General features: G+C 48.6%; 1 protein-coding gene across 3 annotated transcripts in view; it reads left to right on the forward strand.

Annotated features, from left to right (window-relative positions):
* Positions 1-513: 513 nt before the first annotated feature.
* Positions 514-24721, forward strand: part of CACNA1S (calcium voltage-gated channel subunit alpha1 S) — a 65781-nt gene continuing 41573 nt past the window's right edge. For 2 of the 3 annotated variants that reach the window (XM_075613971.1, XM_075613973.1), the window contains exon 1: positions 514-883. The gene's annotated coding sequence lies outside the window, so the exon portion shown is untranslated. The remainder of the gene's footprint in view (positions 884-24721) is intronic. The other variant, XM_075613972.1, reaches the window with a different exon arrangement.

A 24721-nucleotide genomic window follows, 5' to 3' on the forward strand; every position in this document is an offset into this window, starting at 1 on the left:
AGGTCTGGTAAGCAAGAGACAGCTCTCAATTGTAGAAGTATCAAAAGTGTACAGGCACACACACACACACACACACATATATGTGTGTGTGTGTGTATTATATATATGTATACAGTATATATATAATATATATATAGCAAATGGAGTATATATACATATTAATATATACAGTATATGTGTGTGTGCATATTAGATATATGTATTACACACATATATCACTAGTAATTTCAATATGTAGCTATAAAAAAATATTTATATGCCGCAGCGGGGAAAAGAGTAATGCTGTTAAATGGGATAGCTCGCCTTTTCATTGTATAGGGGAAATGTAATAACGGATTATAAATGGAGGGTTAACTTGCAGGCCCCTCTGGGGTTAAACAGGCTATGAAGGTGTTACATGGCCCGAGTTCCCTCTCTCCCCCCAGGGAAAATTTGAGCTGTGCAGCTGTCGCAGGGAGAATTTTTCGGGTCTAAATTTAAACGTAAGCCTGTTTTGTGACACCCCTCTGACCGGAATCCAGATCCCACTCCAGCCCGAAACTGTGCAGATGCAGTCAGAGGGGCAACCCAGGGCCTACACCTTCCCTGGGGCAACAAGACAGCAATGAGTCCCCGCTCTACAGTCTTCTAAGAAACCTGGTGGATGTAACCCCTAAACCTCCCCATTTCTGCCTTTCCAGGGAGAGATTTACTTTCTATTCTCAACGACGGGATCAAAGGTTATGGCCGCTGTTCTCTTAATGCCAGCAGCTTCTTCCACTTTGTGAAGGAAGAAGTCGGAATATTTAAAGTCCATCGGGATATTCCACGGCAAAGAAGGGATATTCCTGGTAGGTGCGGCTGATCTGAAGTGAGGAAGCTTTAAGGATATATAGATATAAAGGTACGTGATGTAGGGGGCAGCGGGTATAAAGGGAGGAAGCTTTAAGGATATATATATACCTGTCTATATATACGTATGTGTGTGTTTGTATGCTACAAATAATATATACCCTTGGTTTTATGGGGGACAATTGTATTAAGTCCCTCACACTCACTATATCCCAAGCACCTTCTCTCCCCACCTTTAAATCAAACCTTAAAACTCCCCTCTTAATTTAAGCATTTCAGTAGCCCAGTCTAATGGTTACTGTCCCACAGCCGCAGTCACTCCTACCAACCATTGGGCCACGCACTGCCATCTACTGCACCTATTCCCTCACCTGCTGTCTCTGTAAGTACCCAACATACCACTTACAGTAGATTGTAAACTCTCCAGGGCAGGGATTTTCTATCCTATTTTCTGATTTGTTTGTTGCACTTATTGTATTATAATTTCCTGTATTGTCTCTTTTGTAAAGCGCTGAGTACATTGTCGGCACTATATAAAGATATACATACATTAAGGGAAGGAAGCTTTGGTAGATATTAAGGTATGTGAGTGTTTATAGTTTAGAATATATATAATATATATTGCTGTTTATATGAGGAGGACAGCTGGTTAGGAGGGGAGAAGCTTAAGGGATATATATAAATATGTATACTGTAGCATATACATATATCATATTTATACACATACAGTATATGATATGTGTGTATACTACAGTGCATATAATATATACTGCTGATTGTATGGGGGTGATAAAGGGAGGAAGATTGTGTGTGTGTCTATATATATATATATATATATATATATATATATATATATATATATATATATATATAATATAGTTATACGTTACCGTTCCGAGGATTGGTAAACAAGAGACAGCACTCAATGTTGAAAATCAAAGTGTATTAGTGAAAGCAAAAATACATCAAGAAACACAACGTTTCGGTCCTACAGAATGGGACCTTCCTATCCCCCTGAGGAAGGTCCCATTCTGTAGGACCGAAACGTTGGGTTTCTGGATGTATTTTTGCTTTCACTAATACACTTTGATTTTCAACATTGAGTGCTGTCTCTTGTTTACCAATCCTCGGAACGGTAACGTATAACTACATTCTCTATATGGGACGTGCACCTGTGGCTTACCAGCACCTATTGGAGTGCCAACTGCCTTATCTGACTATATATATATATATATATATATATATATACAGTGTGTATATATATATATATATTAAGGTTATGGTGGGTAAAAAAAGTGACAAAAACCCTCCACAGTAAAGCATATAGCAACTGTAAATATTCCTGTATGTTCATTTGCATGTCTTAGGCAGGTCTGCAACCCTGTCTTTCACTATTATCACCCAGCACACAGCACTTCCACTGCAGCAAGGGATTCTGGGAAATGACATGCAAATGAGCACACAGTGCCACCTTTTATCTCAAGCTCCTCTTACAGAGCAACCCTTAAGCCAATGCATGCTGCTTTAAACACAGCTTTTAAGCAAAGACTGAGGTAAGATGCAAAGCCAGTAACCCACTCACAGACATGTTTCAACCTTGATGGGTATCATCAGTGTGAGGTTGGTTGCTGGCTCTGCTGGTTTATATATATACTGTATATATTACACTTTGCATAGTATATTGCTGTTATAAGGAAGGGGTGGTTAGATAAAGGGAGTTAGCTTAAAGGATATATATATATATATATATATATATATATATATATATATATATATATATATATATATATGTGTGTGTGTGTATATAAATACTATATATAATATATTAAGGGTAGGTACATTCACTTGTGTTTTGGTTATAAAAAAAGTTTGTGTTTGGTTCTACAAATCTTAAGAGTTTGGCTTTTTATTTGATTTTGTAATGTACTGTAAGATTCTGGTAGGTTTTGATTGCACACATCTGGATTTCCCATCCCTAAAACATATTATGCTGTTTATAGGAAGGGGTGGCTGAAAAAAGAGAGCGAACTTTAAGGATATATATCCTTCAGCCATTGTCGATCCCCTGCTTGTTAAAGGCTACCCCTAGGATCTTCCAAATCTCCACGTTGCTCAAAAAAATGCCCTAATTGCATCCTCCCATCGTACTTTCATTTTTCATCTTGGTATTTTGATATCTCTTGGAATCCATCCAAGTACCATCTTCGTCCAAATTCATCTTATGATATGTCCGGCCCACTACCATTTACATTTTTCACCCTGGGGATGATGTCACAGACTTGTTTGCTTCCCAACCCATTCATTCTTTTTCCTGTCTCTTTGGGTAATACCCAGCATACACCTCTCCATATTTCTTTGAGTTGCATGAAGCTTCTGAATTATCTTCGCATTTAGGGTCCAAGTTTCACATCCATACGGAAGCACAGGCAGAATACACTGGTCAAAAACGTTACTATTCAGGCACAGTGGAATGTTCCCTTGAAAGATAGTCTTGTTTCTTCCAAATGTGCCCCATCCCATCTTCATTCTCCTATTGATTTAATTAAAAAGAACATCGTTTTCATCTTCTTCTATTTAGTTTATTTTGATAGTTGTGGAGTTGACACATTTGTTGGACATCACTTTGGTCTTGCTGAGATTCCTATAGCAGCCCAGCTTTGTACCTGCTTCGGTGAGTTCTCTGATATGTTGCTGGAGGTCTTCTGGACTTATAACAAAAATAACAATAATGTCTGAAATCATAGGTGACTGAAGAATTCACTGTTGATCAAGATTCCATTTTCTTCCCAATTCAATATCTTCAACTATTCTTTTAGTGTTGCTGTGAAAAGCTTTGTGTGACATAATATCATCCTGTCACCTGCCCTTGCCGATCCTTAGTTTGCATTTATCTTCTGATCTAATGGTTAATATGGTATTCTTGTTAATGTTCCTTATAATATCGATGTGCTGCCGGTACCAGCTCCAGCTGGGCTTAGTGGAGCTATTGAAATGGCGGCTTTAAATGGCCCGAGTGGTCAGGACATTGAAACAGAGAGAGATACCGGCACCCCCTTCCGAGGTAAGTATCTCGGGAAGCAGTGGGTCCCCGGAGGTGAAATCAATGCAGTTCAGCTACAGAAACCCTCTGCTTCCAATTTAGTGAGGGGGGGGGGCATTTGTTTTAGGAGCAGATGCTCCTTTAAAATGGCTGAGGTGTAACCAGAATCAAATGCTTTTTTAAAATCTACGAATCGTGAGAGGGCTACCATCACTTCTTGTACAACTTGAATGTGGTGCATTGAGTTGTATGCACTGTGAATCCCGCTTGCTCTCTAAGCTGGGAAAAGTCCTGGGTCTTTGCAGCCAATTGATGAGAGTCTTTGTAAATATTCTTCTAATCTAAGTGATTGGAAGTAGACTGATTGAAGTGTAGTTGTTGAGGTCTTCTTTGCCTCCTTTCATAGGGATGATGATGATAAATATGACATTGCTCTGCTGTTGTGGAAATTTCCTATTCTTCAGGAGTTTTGCCAGGATTTTCTCTACTTCCCCGGCGACTTTAAAGATGTTATTTACATACAGTTGTCGAGGTTGAAATAAGACACATGTCCATAGAGTTCAATCTATATTAAATGTAGTCGGCTGACATACTCATCCTACAGTATTTGTATTTATATACTATACATGCAGAGGAAGGCAAACTAAAAAAAACCATCAAAACCTTTGCCAATTATGTCTCATAAGGGGAAATAAATAAATTCCTGACTCTAGTAATGGCAATTAGATTTCTTCCTGGATCAACTTCCTTCCCGTGTTTTAAAGCAGCAACCCCCAAAGTTTAAAAGTTTTTTTTAGTGTTAAAAAGCATCTCTATCTTCTGAAGGCAACGTTTACTCTGCAGTGGGCTCCGGGAGAACTCCGTTATAATCCCCCTGATACACCAATAACTAGTGTTTATTTATTTCTAAAATATTTTACCAGGAAAATACATTGAGCGTAACTTCTCGTTTTCAACTATATCTTGTGTTTACTAATTATGAATAAAAACAAAGAAAACGTAATTATATATTTTGAAATGGGGTATTCAACATGACGCAATGCGTCAAAATGAATTTCAAACAATCAATTATGCGCTATATGTATTAATCCTTCATACATTCAATGCACATTTCATGGAGGTTTGTACTAGTTTTTAGCACTACTTTTTGATTTGCAATATAATCTTAGTACATAGGGCCCCCATTTATGTTTTCCAAGCGTTGGTCTGTTCGTACTGTACAGAGAATGGGGAACGGGAGACACAGAATAGGGAGAGAGACACAGAATAGGGAGAGAGGGACACAGAATGGGGAGAGAGAGACAGACACAGAATGGGGGGGTGGGGGAGAGAGACAGAATGGGGGGGATAGAGACACACATACAGAATGGGGGGAGAGAGACACATACAGAGAATGGGGGAGAGAAAGACACAGAGAATGGGGGAGAGAGAGACAGACAGACACAGAATGGGAAAAGAGAGACAGAATTAGAAGAGAGACACAGAATAGGGAGGAAGGGGAGACCAACACAGCATGGGGAGAGAGAGAAACACAGCATGGGGGGAGACAGACACAGAATAAGGAGAGAGATAGACACAGAATAGGGAGAGAGAGACACAGAGAATGGGGGAGAGAGACAGACACAGAGAATGGGGACCGAGAGACACAGAATAGGGAAAGAGACACAGAATAGGGAGAGAGGGACACAGAATGGGGAGAGAGAGAGACAGACAGAATGGGGGGGGGGAGAGAGACACAGAATGGGGGGGAATATACACACACACAGAATGGGGGGAGAGACACACACAGAATGGGGGAGAGAGACAGAATGAAGGAGAGAGAGACAGATTTGATTTGAATGGGGAAAGAGAGGGAGACAGAATGGGAAGGGGGGGACACAGAATGAGGAGAGAGACATAATGTGGAGAGAGAATGGAGGGGCCTGCTCTCAGCAAACAAATTATTAGTAAAACCACTTCCCCCTTGCAGCTCTCATGTAAAAGGGTGCTCCACACCCATGTAAAACTCACCAAAGGGGTAATATTGAAATGAAAAACACACACAAGTGCGTACCGGGTTAAGTATAAAAGTAATTTATCAAAAACCAAAAGACATAGTAGTCACTTACATATGAGTTAATATCACTGGGTACCAGCAGCCATGTATTGCAAAAGTCTGTTTAGATGTCAACAAACACATTTGGGATAAGGGTGCGCTACAGTCCCACCATGTATCCACACCAGGTGAAATAGCCTCCATGGGCTGCCAGTGCCCCCACACGATGGATGCAAAAACCACGTGACCTCGACGCGTTTCGTACTGAAAATACTTCTGCAGGGAGTCACAGTAAAGGTTTCATTATACAACCAACTTTATTAATCAATTAACAAACAGACTGTTCCATTGGGACCCTGATAGTGGCAGAGGAATTTAAAGTGATAAAAGTGCATTAATTGCACTAAAGAAACAAGTGAAAAAATTAAAGTGCATAGTGACTAATATATATTGAATTGTTATGTTATAATAAATAGTAATAATAAATAATAGATATTGAATATTTATGTTATACTAAATAGTTATGTATAATAAGTTATATATAATATCTAACCCTCCCTGTCAGGCTTTGTGGGAAATTACATCAGTGTGTTATGTATGGCTACTCTGTCAGGTGGCTGGGCGATGATGTAAGGTAGCAAGGTTGTAGAATAATGGGTGCCCGGAACTTTTGTCATACAGCAGTCTTTTATTCAGGTCCCCAGGCACGGGGACCGAACACCACACTATACAACATCATAATATCTCTTTATTTCTTTATGTTATTGTTGCTTTATGTGCTTCCATGAATGCCTACTCTTAACACTCAGAGGGAGGGATATCTCTTACTTGCTTAACTGTTCTTAGACCCGAGCCCCACTTGTCCTCCTGTTCAGGATATCCCTCTGTATTATCCCTGTTTTTCTAGTCCCATTGGGGTGCCTAGGGTGTCATGTACAAGTGACCCTAATAACTTTTGTTGGTGTGAGAACTACCATTTCCCTGCTGCCGGAGAGGACTCTTAATGCCGCTCCGCGTTAGGGCTGATCCACCAGCACTCAGGAGTCCTCATCACTGAGGTCCTCTGTGGCATGCCGTTTGCATACTTCAAAGCTTATATTGGATTCTCTTAATCTTCTTATGGGATCCTGATTTAAAGGGTTCTATCCCTATCTACAACATAATTAAAAAAAAGGGGGGGCCTGGTGTGTGCTATTACTTTGATACAAACACGGGGTAGGTAGCGCTAACTATATATGAAGAAATTAACCCTTATATGAGGAATAACCCTCACATAGGGGGCTGCCTAAATACTAAAACTGACCCCCTGGTCAGATAACAGTAACAAGAGAAGAATAAAGTATTAAAAAGGCGCCGGCAGGTAAAGGATATATTCACCAACAGGAAGAACCGAAATGGATTCCAGGCTGTAGAGATGTGCTTAAAGGAAATATAAAAAAACACAAAACATAGTGTAATACTGTAAATAAAAGACAAACAACATATAGTATACACAACTACTAAATTAATATGTATCAGCTGAGATCATGGGTGATTGGGATAATAAAAAACATTTAATAAAATTGATTAAAAACACTGGACATAAAAAACATATACAAATCATATAAACAAAAAAATAATTAATTCACAAATATTAGGACAATTGGTATGGGACCGGTATTCAGCTTCACCAGATGAACTGCCCACTCACCGGACGAAAGATAAAAGCAGGCGGTGGATATATCTGAGAGTATCCCCTCTCTTTTCAGCTCACACAGCTACTGCACCGGATTCAGGGCCAGGATGATAGCTGCACACGCCAGGCTGCGTGTGTTTTACTCTCCCCTGGCGCTCATTTTTCCTCGCAGCTGGTGGCAGGTTTACCGCAGCAGATTCGTGCTGATCTTGACAATGAGTTTAAGCCGATAAACAGCTGATTCGTCTCGGTACTGGAAACAGCTCAGGCGTAGCGATCTGGGTCCCACCAAATTAACCCTACGCGTTTCGAGAGCGAGCTGCTCTCTTCCTCAGGGGTTCTACAAAAGTGTCCCATAATGTCCTCTTTTATAGGAGTCCAATTAGTTCCAATAATCACCTTGATTAAATTGCTGCACATGCGCATTAGGTAATATGTGGAAAACAATGTTCATTTGTCCGCACATGCGCAGTACTGCTTGATAGCAGAAAACAAAAATACAAAGTTAAAGTAACGATCTCAGCTGAGAACACTTTTCCCAGGAGTGCTTAAGGCCATGTCTATACATACTGCGCTATATGAATGCACACACAGCTGTCTCTTACACATACAAATACTCTATGTAATTCCATCCCTCTATACCAATAAGGACCACATAGTATCTACGCACACTTTTAGTAATGCAACACCCTCTTACATTTCCACGCCTACCCACACCATTGGCATACACTCCCACTCCACACACACCTTTTGTAAAGTGCTGTATACACTGTGGGGGCTATACATATTTTTACATATTTACATACATACACAAACACACACACTCTTACATCACTAACATTCAGGGACTATTTAACACCTCAAGTCATAAATCACATACTGCACAGAGGGGAGGGATAGGTTTCAGTCACAGATAACATTCCAAGATGCACTGTTTTTAAGTTAAACCTTGCTTTATTCATTGTAACATCGCCGGAAGAAGAGATCAGTGTATCTCGAAAGCTCGCACAAATAAAAGCATTTCGTTAGCCACAGAACAGTATCGTCTATTCATTTTTTATTTTATATATATATATACAGGCAGTCCTCGGTTATCCGACACAATGCATTACTCAAAATGGCGTTGGATAGCGAAACGTTGTAAAGCGAAACACGTTTTCCCATAGGAACACTGTTTAAATGAAAGGTTCCGTTCCTGAAGGCATTTTTAACGCTAAAATACACATAATATTTTACGCAGACAATAATATATGCAGCACACACATAAATTATATAGTGTATATACTGTATTATATATATAATATAACATAATATATAATATAATATAAAAATATAATATATTATATAGTATAATATAGTATAATATATCTTATACTATATTAGTGAAAGCACTGTATGCCTGCCTGCCTGCATGCATGCATGCCAGCCTGCCTGCCTGCCTGGATGTCCGGTGTCCCTAGGGGAAATCTCATTGGTCCCTTGGGCCGCCCCCGCACACCTCTCATTGGCCTGAGGCGGAGTGACGGCCAAAGGACACACACACAGGGACACACACACAGGGACACACAGGGACACACACACAGGGACACACACACACAGGGACACACACACACAGGGACACATACACACACACAGGGACACACACACACAGGGACACACACACACACACAGGGACACACACTCTCCCCCGTCAGTTGGACCGCAGCTCACCTTCCACACCCCCCCCCCCTCCTCTCCCGGTGCCCCTCCTCTCCCGGTGCCCCTCCTCTCCCGGTGCCCCTCACTCTCTCCCCCCTCCCCACCTCACCCAAATCCCCACGCTCCGCAACATCCCCAGCCGCACCATCACCCTCACCGTGCGCCGCGGAGGAAGCGCGGCCCTGCTGCTCAGCAGCAAACTCCAGGCTCCTTCCCCCTCGCGGCGCGGCCCGGGCCTCCTGCTCTCCCCATCACGTGCGCCGCTACCGGAGAGGGGAAGCGCGGTGCGGGACTCCCCATCACGTGTGACGCTACCGGAGAGGGGAAGTGCGGCGCGGGACTCCCCATCACGTGCGCCGCTACCGGAGAGGGGAAGCGCGGCACGGGACTCCCCATCACGTGTGACGCTACCGGAGAGGGGAAGCGCGGCGCGGGACTCCCCATCACGTGCGCCGCTACCGGAGAGGGGAAGCGCGGGCCGGGCCTCCTGCTCTCCCCATCACGTGCGCCGCTACCGGAGAGGGGAAGCGCTGGCCGGGCCTCCTGCTCTCCCCATCACGTGCGCCGCTACCGGAGAGGGGAAGCGCGGGCCGGGCCTCCTGCTCTCCCCATCACGTGCGCCGCTACCGGAGAGGGGAAACGCGGCGCGGGACTCCTGCCACTCTTGCCCCCCCCCCCCCAGCTTCCCGAACTCACCTCCTGCCCCAGCCAGATGCCACGGGGTCAAGGTAAGTCACACACCGTCTCCCACCCACGCACTGTCACCCAGTCACCCACACACCCACCCAGTCACTTTCACCCACCCAGCCACTCAGTCACCCACCCACTCAGTCACCCACTCAGTCACCCACTCACTTAGTCACCCACCCACTCACTCAGTCACCCACCCACTCACTCAGTCACCCACCCACTCACTCAGTCACCCACCCACTCACTCACTCAGTCACCACCCACACACCCACCCAGTCACCCACTCAGTCACCCACCCAGTCACCCACTCAGTCACCCACCCACACACCCACCCAGTCACCCACCCACACACCCACCCAGTCACTTTCACCCAGTCACCCACTTTCACCCAGTCACCCACCCACCCACTCAGTCACCCACCCACTCAGTCACCCACCCACTCAGTCACCCAGTCACCCACCCATTCAGTCACCCAGTCACCCATTCAGTCAGTCACCCAGTCACCCACCCATTCAGTAAGTCAGTCACCCACTCACCCACCCACTCACTCACTCAGTCACCGACCCACTCAGTCACCCAGTCACCCACCCATTCAGTCACCCATTCAGTCAGTCACCCAGTCACCCACCCATTCAGTCAGTCAGTCACCCACTCACCCACCCAGTCAGTTACCCACTCACCCACCCAGTCAGTCACCCACTCACCCACCCAGTCAGTCACCCAGTCAGTCACCCACTCACCCACCAAGTCAGTCACCCACTCACCCACCCAGTCAGTCACTCACTCACCCACCCAGTCAGTCACCCACTCACCCACCCAGTCAGTCACCCACTCACCCACCCAGTCACTCACCCACCCAGTCAGTCACTCACCCACCCAGTCAGTCTCCCACTCACCCACCCACCGACCCAACTCACCCACCCAACCACCGACCCAAAGTCACCCACCGACCCAAAGTCACCCACCCACCGACCCAAAGTCAAACCGACCCAAAGTCACCCACCCACCGACCCAAAGTCACATACCCACCGACCCAAAGTCACACACCCACCGACCCAAAGTCAAACCGACCCAAAGTCACCCACCCACCGACCCAAAGTCACCCACCCATGACCCAAAGTCAAACCGACCCAAAGTCACCCACCCACTCAGTCACCCACCCACCCACTCAGTCAAGTGTCACACACCCACCCAGTCACCCACACACTCAGTCAACTCAGTCACCCACCTAGCTGTCAAGGGGGGGGGGGGAAGCCTAACCCTGTCGTACGCCCCCCCAAAATTACATCCCGGGCAACGCCGGGTCTCTCAGCTAGTATATTATATACACATGTAGCAGGCTTCCCCCTAGCCCCCTTACCACCGTGGTAGCCATTACAGGATCGCGCGTGCGCAGTAAAGATAGCGCACGCGGTCCCAATGCTAAAGAGGTCCTGAGTGGACTACAATTCCCAGCAGCCTCTGGGGATTGCCCTTTCACCCACATTACGTGCAGCCAGCCAGCAAATAGGGTTTTGCCGCTTATCCTGTGGAGGAAGGCTACAATGTTGCGGGGACCACGTTTGGCAGTTGGAGCTGGGAGCAGAAAGGGGGAGGAAGTGTGTAAGGAGCAAGGCTCTTACACTAGGCCAGTTACCCCCAGGTCCCAGATAGGTCCCACTCCCCACTAGGTTAGTGGGTAAGTTCTTAGGGAAGGCCCCTTAGATAGGGACCCTGCCCTTAGGTGAGTGTAAGTCTTGTCAGTGGCACAGCTGCCGTGCTGTGTGCTCTGACTAGAAGTTACAGTGTGGCCTTACGTGCAGCCACAGCAGTTAGCTTTGGCTGTGCCAGTGAGAGGCCCCTCATAGGAAGAAGGGGGGTTGCTTTCTAGTTGTTCAGTGTGTGTTATATCACCAGTGCCAGTTGCATGTGGTGAGCTGCCAGAGTCTGGGATCAGACAGAAGCTACAGGGAGAGTTCTTCTGCGTGCAGGGACTAGGGTAGAGGTATACCCCAGGGCCCAGTTAGTCCCCTATGACACCAGACTCCTTCACCATAGATTCCAGAACCGCAGATTCCGGAATCACAGGGTAAGGTGTCTATACTCCCATTCTCTCTTAGTGATTCCAGCGACCAACAACCAGCCGTTGTGATGCGCCAGCTGGCAGACCAACCAAGTGAAGCTGAAGATAAAGGGACATTTATCCCATTTGCTGCGGACCCTGCTGTGGGCTCGTGGGCCCTACCACTGCCAGTCCGGCCTACTACAATGGTACCATCGGTCCCAGGCTTGGGATCAGTACCTGCTAACCACGCCAAGGGTAAGGCGAATGCCCAGGAAAAGTTAGGTGCACTTCCGCTAGTGGCACCAGAGCAAGCGCTGGTGCGGCCGGAACCGCGGAAGAGTCCCACGACCGCGGCGACTCCCAGTGTGTTGGAGGGACCGGAGGAAGAGGAACCCATCGCAAGCCAGCGGAGTGGTGAGGAACCTCCTTACTCCCCACAGGCTCCGATGGAGGTGGCCATGGAAAAGGCCCCAACTAAAGCTCATGCTGAGCAGCAGAACGTCGCTGGACATCCGTGTGCCCGAGGTGAGACTGCTCATGACCTGACGGTGGGCCCGGGTGTCACCCTAACTGAACGGAATGTGAGTCAGTGCGTTCCAACCCAAATGGTCCCAGGACTGGGATCCAACGCTCCCAAGTTTCCAGAAAGTGAGTGGACTGCCCCAGAAGTGCCGGGGACAGGTCCCAAGACAGCCGAGGTGGGAACTGACAGCGTCCCCGAGGACCTGTTGGCCACCGTGAATCACCGCAGTGGTAAGGTATCAACCCTTTACCCCCATGCAGGATGAAACAGAGACTTTGAGTACAGAGACATTGCTACTTGCTCTCTTCCCAGTGGAAGCCTCCCAAGTTCTTAGGGACAAGGACTGTGTTGTGAGTGATTCAGTGAAAATTGCCTCCTTTAAGCACAGCAAGGAGCGCTCCATTCACCATGTGGTGGACCGCGGGAAAGGTCAAGATCTCCTGGCCTACTGCATCCATGCCGCAGATTGCCGGGTCAAGGTCTGGCCAAGAGACACTGTGCTATTCCTTCCGCCAGGGGGAGGAAGCAGTATGGAACCAGTGACTGTTGCACCTGACCATGAGTTTGCGGAGGCTCACAAAAGTCAGTGAGGGACCCCCACATTTTCAGTTAGGGGCACCCCACAAATGGTCTCAGCAAGCAGCTAACACTCAGCTGGCCTCGGTTATCTTATGTGAACTGAAGTGTACCCTATTGTTTAGAGTAAAGTGTGATAAGTTGTACATATCATGCCCTGCATTTTTATTGTATAAACTTATGCTGAGTGACGTCGTTCCCCAAGCGGGTACGTTGGATTTTTCACCAGGGGGAGAGTGTAGCAGGCTTCCTCCTAGCCCCCTTACCACCGCGGTAGCCATTACAGGATCGCTATCTTTACTGCGCACGCGGTCCCAATGCTAAAGAGGTCCTGAGTGGACTACAATTCCCAGCAGCCTCTGGGGATTGCCCTTTCACCCACATCACGTGCAGCCAGCCAGCAAATAGGGTTTTGCAGCTTCTCCTGTGGAGGAAGGCTACAATGTTGCGGGGACCATGTTTGGCAGTTGGAACTGGGAGCAGGAAGGGGGAGGAAGTGTGTAAGGAGCAAGGCTCTTACACTAGGCCAGGTTACCCCCAGGTCCCAGGTAGGTCCCACTCCCCACTAGGTTAGTGGGTAAGTTCTTAGGGAAGGCCCCTTAGATAGGGACCCTGCCCTTAGGTGAGTGTAAGTCTTGTCAGTGGCACAGCTGCCGTGCTGTGTGCTCTGACTAGAAGTTACAGTGTGGCCTTACGTGCAGCCACAGCAGTTAGCTTTGGCTGTGCCAGTGAGAGGCCCCTCATAGGAAGAAGGGGGGTTGCTTTCTAGTTGTTCAGTGTGTTATATCACCAGTGCCAGTTGCATGTGGTGAGCTGCCAGAGTCTGGGATCAGACAGAAGCTACAGGGAGAGTTCTTCTGCGTGCAGGGACTAGGGTAGAGGTATACCCCAGGGCCCAGTTAGTCCCCTATGACACCAGAGGAAGCTGTATGGTATAGGGTCGGCCTTAGGACAGGGACTCCTTCACCATATTTAGAGAGCAAGAGGATTTCTGTCTGACAGTACCTGACTGTCAGTACAGCGTGTATCAGAGACTGTGTTCAAGGATCATTCGGCTGGAGATTCTTTTCCCTGTGGAGTCAGCGTGTGCATCCATTCCTGCAGAGTGCAGCGCAGCACGCCGTGGGATCACTGTGCGGTGTTGCTGAGTCCAAGGATTTTCCTGACCAGGACTGGTCAGGGAGGTAGTATACATTAAGTGCACCACCGGGCCCCAACACAGGGAAGCGCTATCCCTCACAATCACACTTTCTTTACTGTTGTGGACACTCAAGAGACTGAGGGAATGTGATGATGGGCATGTGGTTGAGGGGATGGTATGCATTCAGAGTGATGCACTGTTATTCATATATTGTTAGATGTTATGCAAAGAGAGTGTTATTGAAGTTACAGTTCATGCTTAGTAAATACTGTTTATTCACATGGTGTGTATTTACTGTATGTGGGTTCTGGTGAGGGCCCACTCCCACCCCGTTGGGATCCCTCATCAGTGGAGGCGGTGCACCGAGTGTAATTACATACCCCAGGTTCCCCGTGGTGGAAGCTCAGCTCTCCTGGTTGCCAAACAGGTACCGCACCACACTGAGAAGTAGTCATATACACCTACCCACCCCAATCTCACTTAGGGGGGGGGGGGGAAGAGGGCTACACACATAAACAACTTTGCAAAGCGTTGTAAGAGCGTTGGATAAGCCGTTTTTGCGTTGTAAAAATGAACATAGGTATGCATTGCATAGCGTTGGATAAGCCATTCGTTGTAAAACGAAGCGTTGTAAAACGAGGAAAGCCTGTATATATATATATATATATATATATATATATATATATATATATATATATATACTGTATAGGCTTTCCTCGTTTTACACACACACACACACACACACATATATATATATATATATATATATATATATATATATATATATATATATATATATATAAGACAGAAGTGCAAACAAACGCAACACATAGTATACTGTAGATGTAAAAATTATTTATTAGGTTAATAAAAAATGCAGATGCACTCACAATGGTACATAAGGTAAAAGCTTATCTGTGTGTGAACATTAAGTTCCCGCTTCTCTGTGGAGCCGGCTGGAATGACTCACGTGCTGCAGTGGCAGTGAAGTTGCTCCTTACCGGTCCTTTTACGGATTGCCGACACGGTCAGAACTCCCCTAGGACATCCTCACTTGTCCTCTGCTGGATTATGCCCTGTATTATCTGTTTTTACGGCCAATTTCATGTAGAAGTCCTCAACTATTTTTATGATAAGTGCACATTCTTTTATTGTTGATCCATCGTCTTGTTTGTGTGTGAGGATTTGTTTCTACCCAATTATATGTCATTGCTTTATCTTCTTAAAGCTTTTGTTATCTTCCATAGTCAGGGCAGGTGCAAGGGTATTCAGTGCCCTAGCCGAACATTCAGCCTTGCGCCCCCCACAAACAATTAACTTTCAGATTTTTTTTCTATCGACTGAATAATGTAAATGTTACACTTAATAGCTTCTTTTCTAACATTCATACACACTCCCCACTCTCCCCTCATTCTCTATGTCATTCTCCCCCCTCTCTCCCTTTCATTCTCTTTCCCCCTGTCTCCCTCATTCTCCCTTCTGCCCCCTCTCCCTCATTATCTTCCCCCCCATTTTCCCTGTCATTCTCCCTCCCTCATTCTCTGTGCCAAGCTCTCTCCCCTATTCTCTCGCCCATTCTCTCTCTCCCGTTCTCTCTCCCTCCCTAGTCTCTCTCCCCTCCCTCATTCTCTCTAGCCTCCCTCATTCTCTCTCCCCACCTGCTTCATTCTCTCTCTCCCTTCCCTCATTCTTTCTTCCCCTCCCTCATTCTCTCTCCCCCGTTCTCTTTCCCCTCTCTCCTTCTCATTCTCTCTCCCCCATTCTCTTTCCTTCTGTCACTCCCCCTCCTGCCGTCACAGTCACAAACACCTCGCCCCTCCCCCTTCACCTCTCTGGTCCATAGCTGCTTCCGCCTCTTCTTGACCGCACCCCTGACACCTCCTCCAGATTTGCTGCATTATCCAACAGCCAATCAGGATGGAGGAAACTGTCCAGCCACCTAGCAACAACCCTGCTCTCTCCCTGCTTTGCGAAATCCCCCGCCGGGATAGCAAATACTCCACTAGGCGGCTGCCACCCCCCAACATTTTGCCGCCTTCCAAATTTTGCCGCCTTTGGCGTCCGCCTCAGGGCCGGCTTGATGGCGGTGCCGCGGTGCCTGTGACCCGAGCCCCGCAGTTAAAGAGGCCCTGCACTCTTTCCCACAACAATGAAACTGATTATGGGCAGAGAGCGCGGGGCCTCAGTAACTCTCTGGCAATGCAATACCATATGACATCATGGCACCATGATGATGATGAGATGGAGGAGGAGATGCCGAAGGAGAAGTTAAGATGCCCCGCACCACATGTCCCTCCACCAAGCCCCGCGATATTCCCAGCCGGCCCTGTGCATAGTGCCCATTTTCTATTTGGATTCTTCATGAAGAATTAATTCATGATGTAGATGTTTTCACATTCTGCAAATTCTTCCAATCTATTCCCACATTCTTTCGTTACCGTAACCATACTTATCAACTGTTGCTTCGCCTTTCTGCTGGGCACCAATCTTTACGTTGAACTCTCCCATAATGATCATAAGTGGACAATTTCTTTTGTTGTCGAGTTGTTGATTTCATGGTAGAAGTCTTCTATTTCATTGTCTGTGTGACTTGATGTTGGGGCATATACTTGGATTATACAGTAGCCTGTATCTCTGTGTCAACTGAATGACGATTCTCGCTGCTCTTTTTGATGAATTTACATACTCATAATGAATACACAGTCCCAGCAAGCTCTAACCCCGAACCCACCACATCAAATATATATATATATATTTGTGTCAAAAGGAGTTCTACTGAGCGTGGTCAAATGTATAAAACAAAAGACAAAAATACCCAATGCTACATCCAATGTGACAAAATACATAGTTAAATACTTCAATGTTTCTGATGAACATACATACTCCACTATGTTGTTTCTCCATCTCTTGTTAATGATGAAGCCTACTCCACTGATTCTGCCATTGTCTGTACCTCTGTAATAGAATAGGTGTCCACTTGTGAGCTCAGTGAGGTCTTCATCTTTTCTTCTAATTTCACTAACGCCAACAATGAGCCTGTCACGGGAGACCAGGACAATTTACACTGGGATGACATACACCAGATCGGATGAAAGAGTTAAATCAAATAGATTTATTTTGACCAGAGTCAACAGACACAACACAATACCAAGTTACAGCCCAAACTCACCAACACAGAGTTTACCTGGGATTCCTAGCTCTAAGCACCGCTTCAATAGGCTGGCTCAGGGTACGTTCCACACGACGTGAGTCTCCGGGTACCACGATACCGTAGGGATGCTAGTACTGTACTAGCAATGCGTAAAGTCCCGATCATCTATACAACCGAGCGTCGTTCTGGATCTGTGTGTCTCTGTTAAAAATCTCGGAGTAACACAGCAACTCTCTCTAGCTGTGAGTCTGGATCAGATCTAACTAACTGGGGTCAGCAGGGGTTTACATAAACCTTGGCCTCCATCTGAAACTATAGAGGAGGGCTACCAACCAATCAGTGTATAGAAGCTACGTGTGGGACAATCACAGCACCGATGCTACATCGACCAATCACAGACCGAGCTATGTTGGACAATCCCAGAGTGATGGCTCGACTGTGATGAGCCAATCAGGGCCATTTGAGGTGACAGTGCTTTAGCACAACCCACAGAGGTGGGCTTAAGGAGAGTGGCAAATTCAAACTGACCACTGGGACCTGAGTCAGGTGGGGTACAGACCCAGACCTCAGGTTCCAGTATCGGCCAAATACCTCCTGTTGAGATAGATGCATCAGAGTCTAGGCTGAATAATGTCTTGTTTCAGAGGCAAAGTTCCTTCGACTTAGTCAACACCCCTCCCCACTCACACAATGTCCTAAGCATCTCATCCACCCACATTTACACAGCAAGCTATCCCACATTCCTTTGTGTTCTAGGTGGCCAACTGAAGTACCCACTCAGCACACAAATGAGTAGTTCAAATACCTTTGTATCTTACATTAACAGTGCATTTAGCAACATACAGGTTGGCCATTTTAGCCACAATAAAATGGGTACAAATATAAAATCCTGGGTATCACTTTGACTGGTAGGGGCAATGGCTGGGCTTAGCCTTTAATATGAGAGCCACTTTGCCCGACCGTCACAATCCCATTTAATCTTTTCATGTTCGTTGTCCAGTTCTTGCAGTGCTGCTTCACTGTAGAGAGTCCGGCAGCTGTAGGTACCCAGATTGAGGTCTGAATGACAGCTTTGTTTAACCCCTGGAGATTCTTAGCACTTTCTGCATTCATGCCTTCTTCCTGACCGCTGCCAGGCCCAGGAACATTCCAGCCCCCGAAGAATGTGGGTCATTGCTTTTTTTGCGTGTTCCATATTTGGGTGTTCAGACCTTACTTGCCATGCCGGCTTGTTGGGTATATTGTTCAAGCTTTCATAGTATGGTTAAACCTACCAGCACAAGCACCACTGTACATCTTCCCGAACTACCGTTGCCACCTTCCTGCCACATTGAGGCAATGAGATAAGGATTTGAGGAAAGGATGTATACAGTATACTGTATATATGTGTTTATGTGTTCAGGTACCTCTCGGTGTGTATATTTATATGCTATAAATAATATATATCCTTGATTTTATGTTGAGCAACTAAGGGAAGGTAGCTTTTAAAAAAAAAATATATATATATACACACACACACACAGCACATGGAGAAAGCACACCTAGAGAGTGTAAGATATGTAAGATAAAGCCAAAATTACCAGGTGCACGCGTCATTAAGCATATAAAAATTTACTCCACCAGGTTCCAAGAAGCGAGGAAGAAGAAGACATAGCACATGGGTTGCAAAAAATATAAATAGGTTTTAAGGTGCAAAAATCGAATCCAACGTTTCAGGGTAACTCTGTATCCCTTCATGCACAACCCTGAAGAACGGATACTGAGTTACCCTGAAAAATTGGATTCTATTTTTGCACTTTAAATATATTAAAAAAAATTGCAACCCTTGTGCTGTGCCTTCTTCTTCCTCACTCATTGGAACACACACACACACACACACACACACACACACACCACGCACGCACGCACGCACGCACGCACGTACGTACGTACGTACGTATGTACGTACGTACGTACGTACATACGTACATACATACATACATACATACATACATACATACATACATATATATTACATATTACAGTGGTCGACAAATCACCAAAAAATCTACTCGCCGAACAAAAAAATCTACTCGCCACCTAGTATCACACGTGTGCTGCTTGGGCCAAAAGGAGCTCGCCACGATGTTAAATCCACTCGCCTGGGGCGTGCAAATGTATAGGTTTGTCGAACAATATATATATATCATAGACAGTCTTAGCAAGCGCAAAACCCAACCCTACTACATTGTATATACAGTATATTTGAGTCATTATATAAATTAAGGTACGATATGTGCATATACTATATATAATATGTATTGCTTTTTATAGCTACTTTCCACCTATAAATGTCTATAATACTCCTATAAATATATATGAAGTTGGCCAGAATCTCATAAATAGGCTATGTATATAGCTGTTTTTTTAGGTGAGGCTTGTCAATTCAAGCTAGCATTTTTGCAAAAAAAGGGCCTATGCTGTCTGGATGTCCGGTGTCCCTAGGGCCAAAGGACACACAAGGACACACACACACACACACACACGCACACACACACACACACGCCCGTCACTCTCCCCCGTCAGCTGGACCGCACCTCAACTTACACCCCCCCCCACCCTCCCTCTCCCGGTGCCCGAAATAATTCGGCACGGTGGGTCCCGTTGTCTGGTTGGGCCTGCGCGGTTGGTGCCGGCACGGGAGGGGGGGCGATCACTGTGCGCTTGCTGGTTGCGAGCCGCCCCCCGTCCTAATCCAAGTGGCGATGCCTTGGGGAGAGTGTGATCTCTAGGAGCCGTTGGTGCGGCCGCTTGATCCCATCCCGCTCGACGGATCGGGGGCGCGCGTTGCCCGCTCACTGCCGCCTCCATCACAGCAGATGGTCGGTGGTGGTTTGGCGCCAGGGACAGTGTGCTCGGCCGGGAGCGAGTGTCTCCCGCGTGTCTCCCGCGCGGCGGTGCTGCCTTCGCCCCCAGTGGTCCGGCTACTGTTGGCTGGCGGTTGGGGTGGGGGCTCCGGCCGTAATCGGGGGCGGGTGCGCAGGTTCCCCGCGCGGTGTAGCCTCCAGCACAGCAGGAGGGCTGTGGTGGTATGTTTGGAGTAGGTGGCGCCGGGGGAGAGTATGCTCGCGCTGGGGTGGCCGCGTGTCTCCTGCGCGGCGCCATTTCTTGCCCCTGCACAAATTTGTGAGCCATGAAGTGTGTGCGCGCGCACACCCACCGACTGACACGCGCGCACACCCACCGACTGATGCACGCGCAAACCCACCGACTGACACGCGCGCACACCCACCGACTGATGCACGCGCAAACCCACCGACTGACACGCGCGTACACCCACCGACTGATGCACGCGCAAACCCACCGACTGACACGCGCGTACACCCACGACTGACGCGCGCGCACACCCACCGACTGATGCACGCGCAAACCCACCGACTGACACGCGCGTACACCCACCGACTGACGCGCGCGCACACCCACCTGGAAAAGGGTCGGGGGACCGGACTGGTAAATGGGGGGGAGGGACCGGACCTGTAAAGGGGGGGTGAGCTGGATTGATGGGAACGGGGGACAAACAGACAGGGGGAAGACAGGGGAAGAGAGAGGGGGGGGGGAGACGGGGGAAGAGAGAGAGAGATGGGGGGAGACAGGGAAAGAGAGAGAGAGGAGAGCAGGAACATTATATTCCGGGCAACGCCGGGTCTCTCAGCTAGTATATATATATTTAACAGTGTTCGACAAACCTATACATTTGCTCGCCCCGGGCGAGTGGATTTAACCCCCGGGCGAGTAAATATTGGCCCAAGCAGCACACGTTTGGTACTAGGTGGCGAGTAGATTTTTTTGTGTGGCGAGTAGATTTTTTGGTGATTTGTCAACATATATATATATATACTAGCTGAGAGACCCGGCGTTGCCGAGGATGTAAATGCGTAATAGGTAGTATTATTTATAAATGGTGGAACAATAGGTGACTATTTGTTGTAAAGGTTGGATAATAATATTGAAAAGAAAGATGGAATAAAATGTAATACGATGTTGTTTAAAAATAGTTTATTGTAAACACACCACAGTACAATGTATATTTTGGTGACATAACAGATGTAAAAATGTGAGGCGTGTGTCCTGCTAGGGTGTGAGGCGGCACGTGGCGCGTGGGTTGTGAGTGCTGTCTGTGAGTGGGGGTCCTGCTAGGGTGTGAGGCGGCAGGTGGCGCGTGGGTTGTGAGGGCTGTCTGTGAGTGGGGGTCCTGCTAGGGTGTGAGGCGGCAGGTGGCGCGTGGGTTGTGAGTGCTGTCTGTGAGTGGGGGTCCTGCTAGGGTGTGAGGCGGCAGATGGCGCGTGGGTTGTGAGTGCTGTCTTTGAGTGGGGGTCCTGCTAGGGTGTGAGGCGGCAGGTGTCGCGTGGGTTGTGAGTGCTGTCTGTGAGTGGGGGGTCCTGCTAGGGTGTGAGGCGGTGGGTCAGTGATGTCGGTGCGTAGGGGCGGGAGGCAGCAGGTGTGTGTGGCGGCAGGTATGTGTCGAGTGTGGCGGGTGTCTGTTGAGTGCGTGCAGCGGCTGTGAGGCGGTGGGTGAAAGGCAGAGGCGGCCGGACTAAAGGCGGGTGAAAGGCAGAGGCGGGAAGGCGTGGGTGGGGAGGTGGGAAGGCGGGCAGGAAGGCGAAGTGCGGCGGGAAGGGGAGGAGGGGGTGGTGGAGGGGGGCAAGGGGTGGAGGAGGAGGGGGAAGGGGTGGAAGTGTGGGAGGGGGGTAGGGGGTGGGAGGGGGGAAGGGGGGTGGAGGGGAAAGGGGAGGGGGGCAGGGGGTGGAGGGGGGGGAAAGGGGAGTGGAGGGGGGGGGAAAGGGGAGCGGAGGGGGGGGAAAGGGGAGCGGAGGGGGGGGGAAAGGGGAGCGGAGGGGGGGGGAAAGGGGAGCGGGGGGGAAAGGGGAGAAGGGACGGAAAAGGGGAGCGGAGGGGGAAAGGGGAGCGAGGGGAAAGGGGGGTGGGGGGGAAGGGAGCAGGGGGGGGAAAGGGGAGCAGGGATGGGAAAGGGGTGCGGGGGGAAAGGGGAGTGGGGGGGGAAATGGGAGCGGGGGGGGAAAGGGGAGAGGGGGGGGGAAAGGGGAGAGGGGGGGAAAGGGGAGAGGGGGGGGGAAAGGGGAGTGGGGGGGGGAAAGGGGAGCGGGGGGAAAAGGGGAGCGGGGGTGGGAAAGGGGGGAAAGGGAAGTGGGGGTGGGAAAGGGGAGCAGGGATGGGAAAGTGGTGCGGGGGGAAAGGGGAGTGGGGGGGGGGAAAGGGGAGCGGGGGGGAAAGGGGAGAGGGGGGGGAAAGGGGAGAGGGGGGGGGAAAGGGGAGAGGGGGGGGGGAAAGGGGAGCGGGGGGGAAAGGGGAGAGGGGGGGGAAAGGGGAGAGGGGGGGAAAGGGGAGAGGGGGGGGAAAGGGGAGTGGGGGGGGGGAAAGGGGAGCGGGGGGGGAAAGGGGAGAGGGGGGGGAAAGGGGAGAGGGGGGGGAAAGGGGAGAGGGGGGGGGAAAGGGGAGCGGGGGGAAAGGGGAGAGGGGGGGGAAAGGGGAGTGGGGGGGAAAGGGGAGCGGGGGGAAAAGGGGAGTGGGGGTGGGAAAGGGGGGAAAGGGAAGTGGGGGTGGGAAAGGGGAGTGGGGGGGTGGAGAGCAGGGGGCATATGTATTGTCATAATTTATGTATCCGCATGCCCCCCCCCGGCGTCCGTCCCCCCGCTGGCCGCTCCCCCTTCTTGGTTCCCCGTGACTCGGGGCTCGCCCTCCCCCCCGTTCCCCGTGACTCGGGGCTCGCTCCCCCGTGACTCGGGGCTCGCCCCCACTCCCCGTGACTCGGGGCTCGCCCCCCCGCTCCCCGTGACTCGGGGCTCGCCCCCCCGCTCCCCGTGACTCGGGGCTCGCCCCCCCCGCTCCCCGTGACTTGCCCACCCCCGCTCCCCGTGACTCGCCCCCCCCCCCGCTCCCCGTGGCTCGGGGCTCGCCCCCCCCCCCCGCTCCCCGTGACTCGGGGCTCGCTTCCCCGCTCCCCGGGCGACCGCTTGGTCCTCCGATGTGCTGGCCGGGTGCCGGAGTCGCGTGCAGGCGGTGGCAGGAAGCGCCCTGTGTGTGGGGCCTGTGTGTGGGGCCTGTGTGGGGCCTGTGTGCGTGGGCCTTTGTGTGGGGGGCCTGTGTGTGGGGCCCGTGTGCTGGGGCCTAGCCTGAGGCGCGAGCCTGAAATAGGGGAATTACTGGGGCTATAAGTTGAGACGGGACGCGCAGTGGTGTGACGTGTGTGTGTGTGCGCCAATTAGAGGTGTGCGGGGGCGGGCGGGCCAAGAGAGCCATCTAATTGGCCTGAGGCGGAGTGACGGGCCAAAGCTCCAATGCGATTGCCGCTAGGGACAGAGGACACGCAGACAGGCATACAGTGCTTTCAAAAATATATAGTAGATAAATAGAAATATAAGACAGCGCCCGTATCAGCATACACCCAAATTGCTGCAACCCTGGTCCCAAACAACCGCATGAAAACGGAAGAAAGCAGTGGAAGTCTGACGTCCACCTGGTGCATGGGCTTGCCCCATAAAATGCTTTTAAAACACTGAAAAAGTGTGATTGTGCAATTGTCTGTCTATGGTAAATCAAACCTTTAATATCAGAATTTACACATGGATCGGGCACTTTTTCTTTCTCTTTTGTTCTAATATATATATATTAGGTTATATAAGTAGATGATGAGACTGAAAAAAGACATGTCCATCATGTTCAACGTACTGTATGGTAACGGCAATATGAGGAGTTATATGAAGACGTTTTATGGGGATATACGATTGGGAGCAGTTACATGAAGCAATAGGAAGAGGTTTTGGGAGCGGATATATGGAACTATAGAAAGAATTATAGGTAAAACAGCGTGTTGTTTGGTGCTCTGAAAAAAACCCAGTGGTAGCTAGATAATGATGCTTGGAAAGACAACCATATAATAACCATATGATAGTTGAATGTTCAATTAAAGGATGTAGCCTGGTTAAAATGATCCCACATAGCAAAGTAGTAAGGACAAAGTCATTTACACTTGGCAGTGACCAGTAGATTATAACATCCTGTAGGTATAACAATATGAACAGAGGTCAAACTGGAACAGACTCACTTGGTGTTCTTGTCCATGATAAGTGATGGATCCGAAATTCCAGAGACCTCACGGTTGAATGTGCTTCCGTTGATATGCAGACATCAAGCTGGGTGAACAAAGGAAAAAAACGGAGCACTACAGTATATCCAAGCAAAAAGAACCACCAGGAAAGCGTATCCCATGAATAAAAGCTTAATTTAATGGATCCAGACTAAATATAACACACACCAAGC

This window comes from Ascaphus truei, chromosome 9 (genome assembly GCF_040206685.1).
Source record: "Ascaphus truei isolate aAscTru1 chromosome 9, aAscTru1.hap1, whole genome shotgun sequence".
Taxonomy (NCBI): domain Eukaryota; kingdom Metazoa; phylum Chordata; class Amphibia; order Anura; family Ascaphidae; genus Ascaphus; species Ascaphus truei.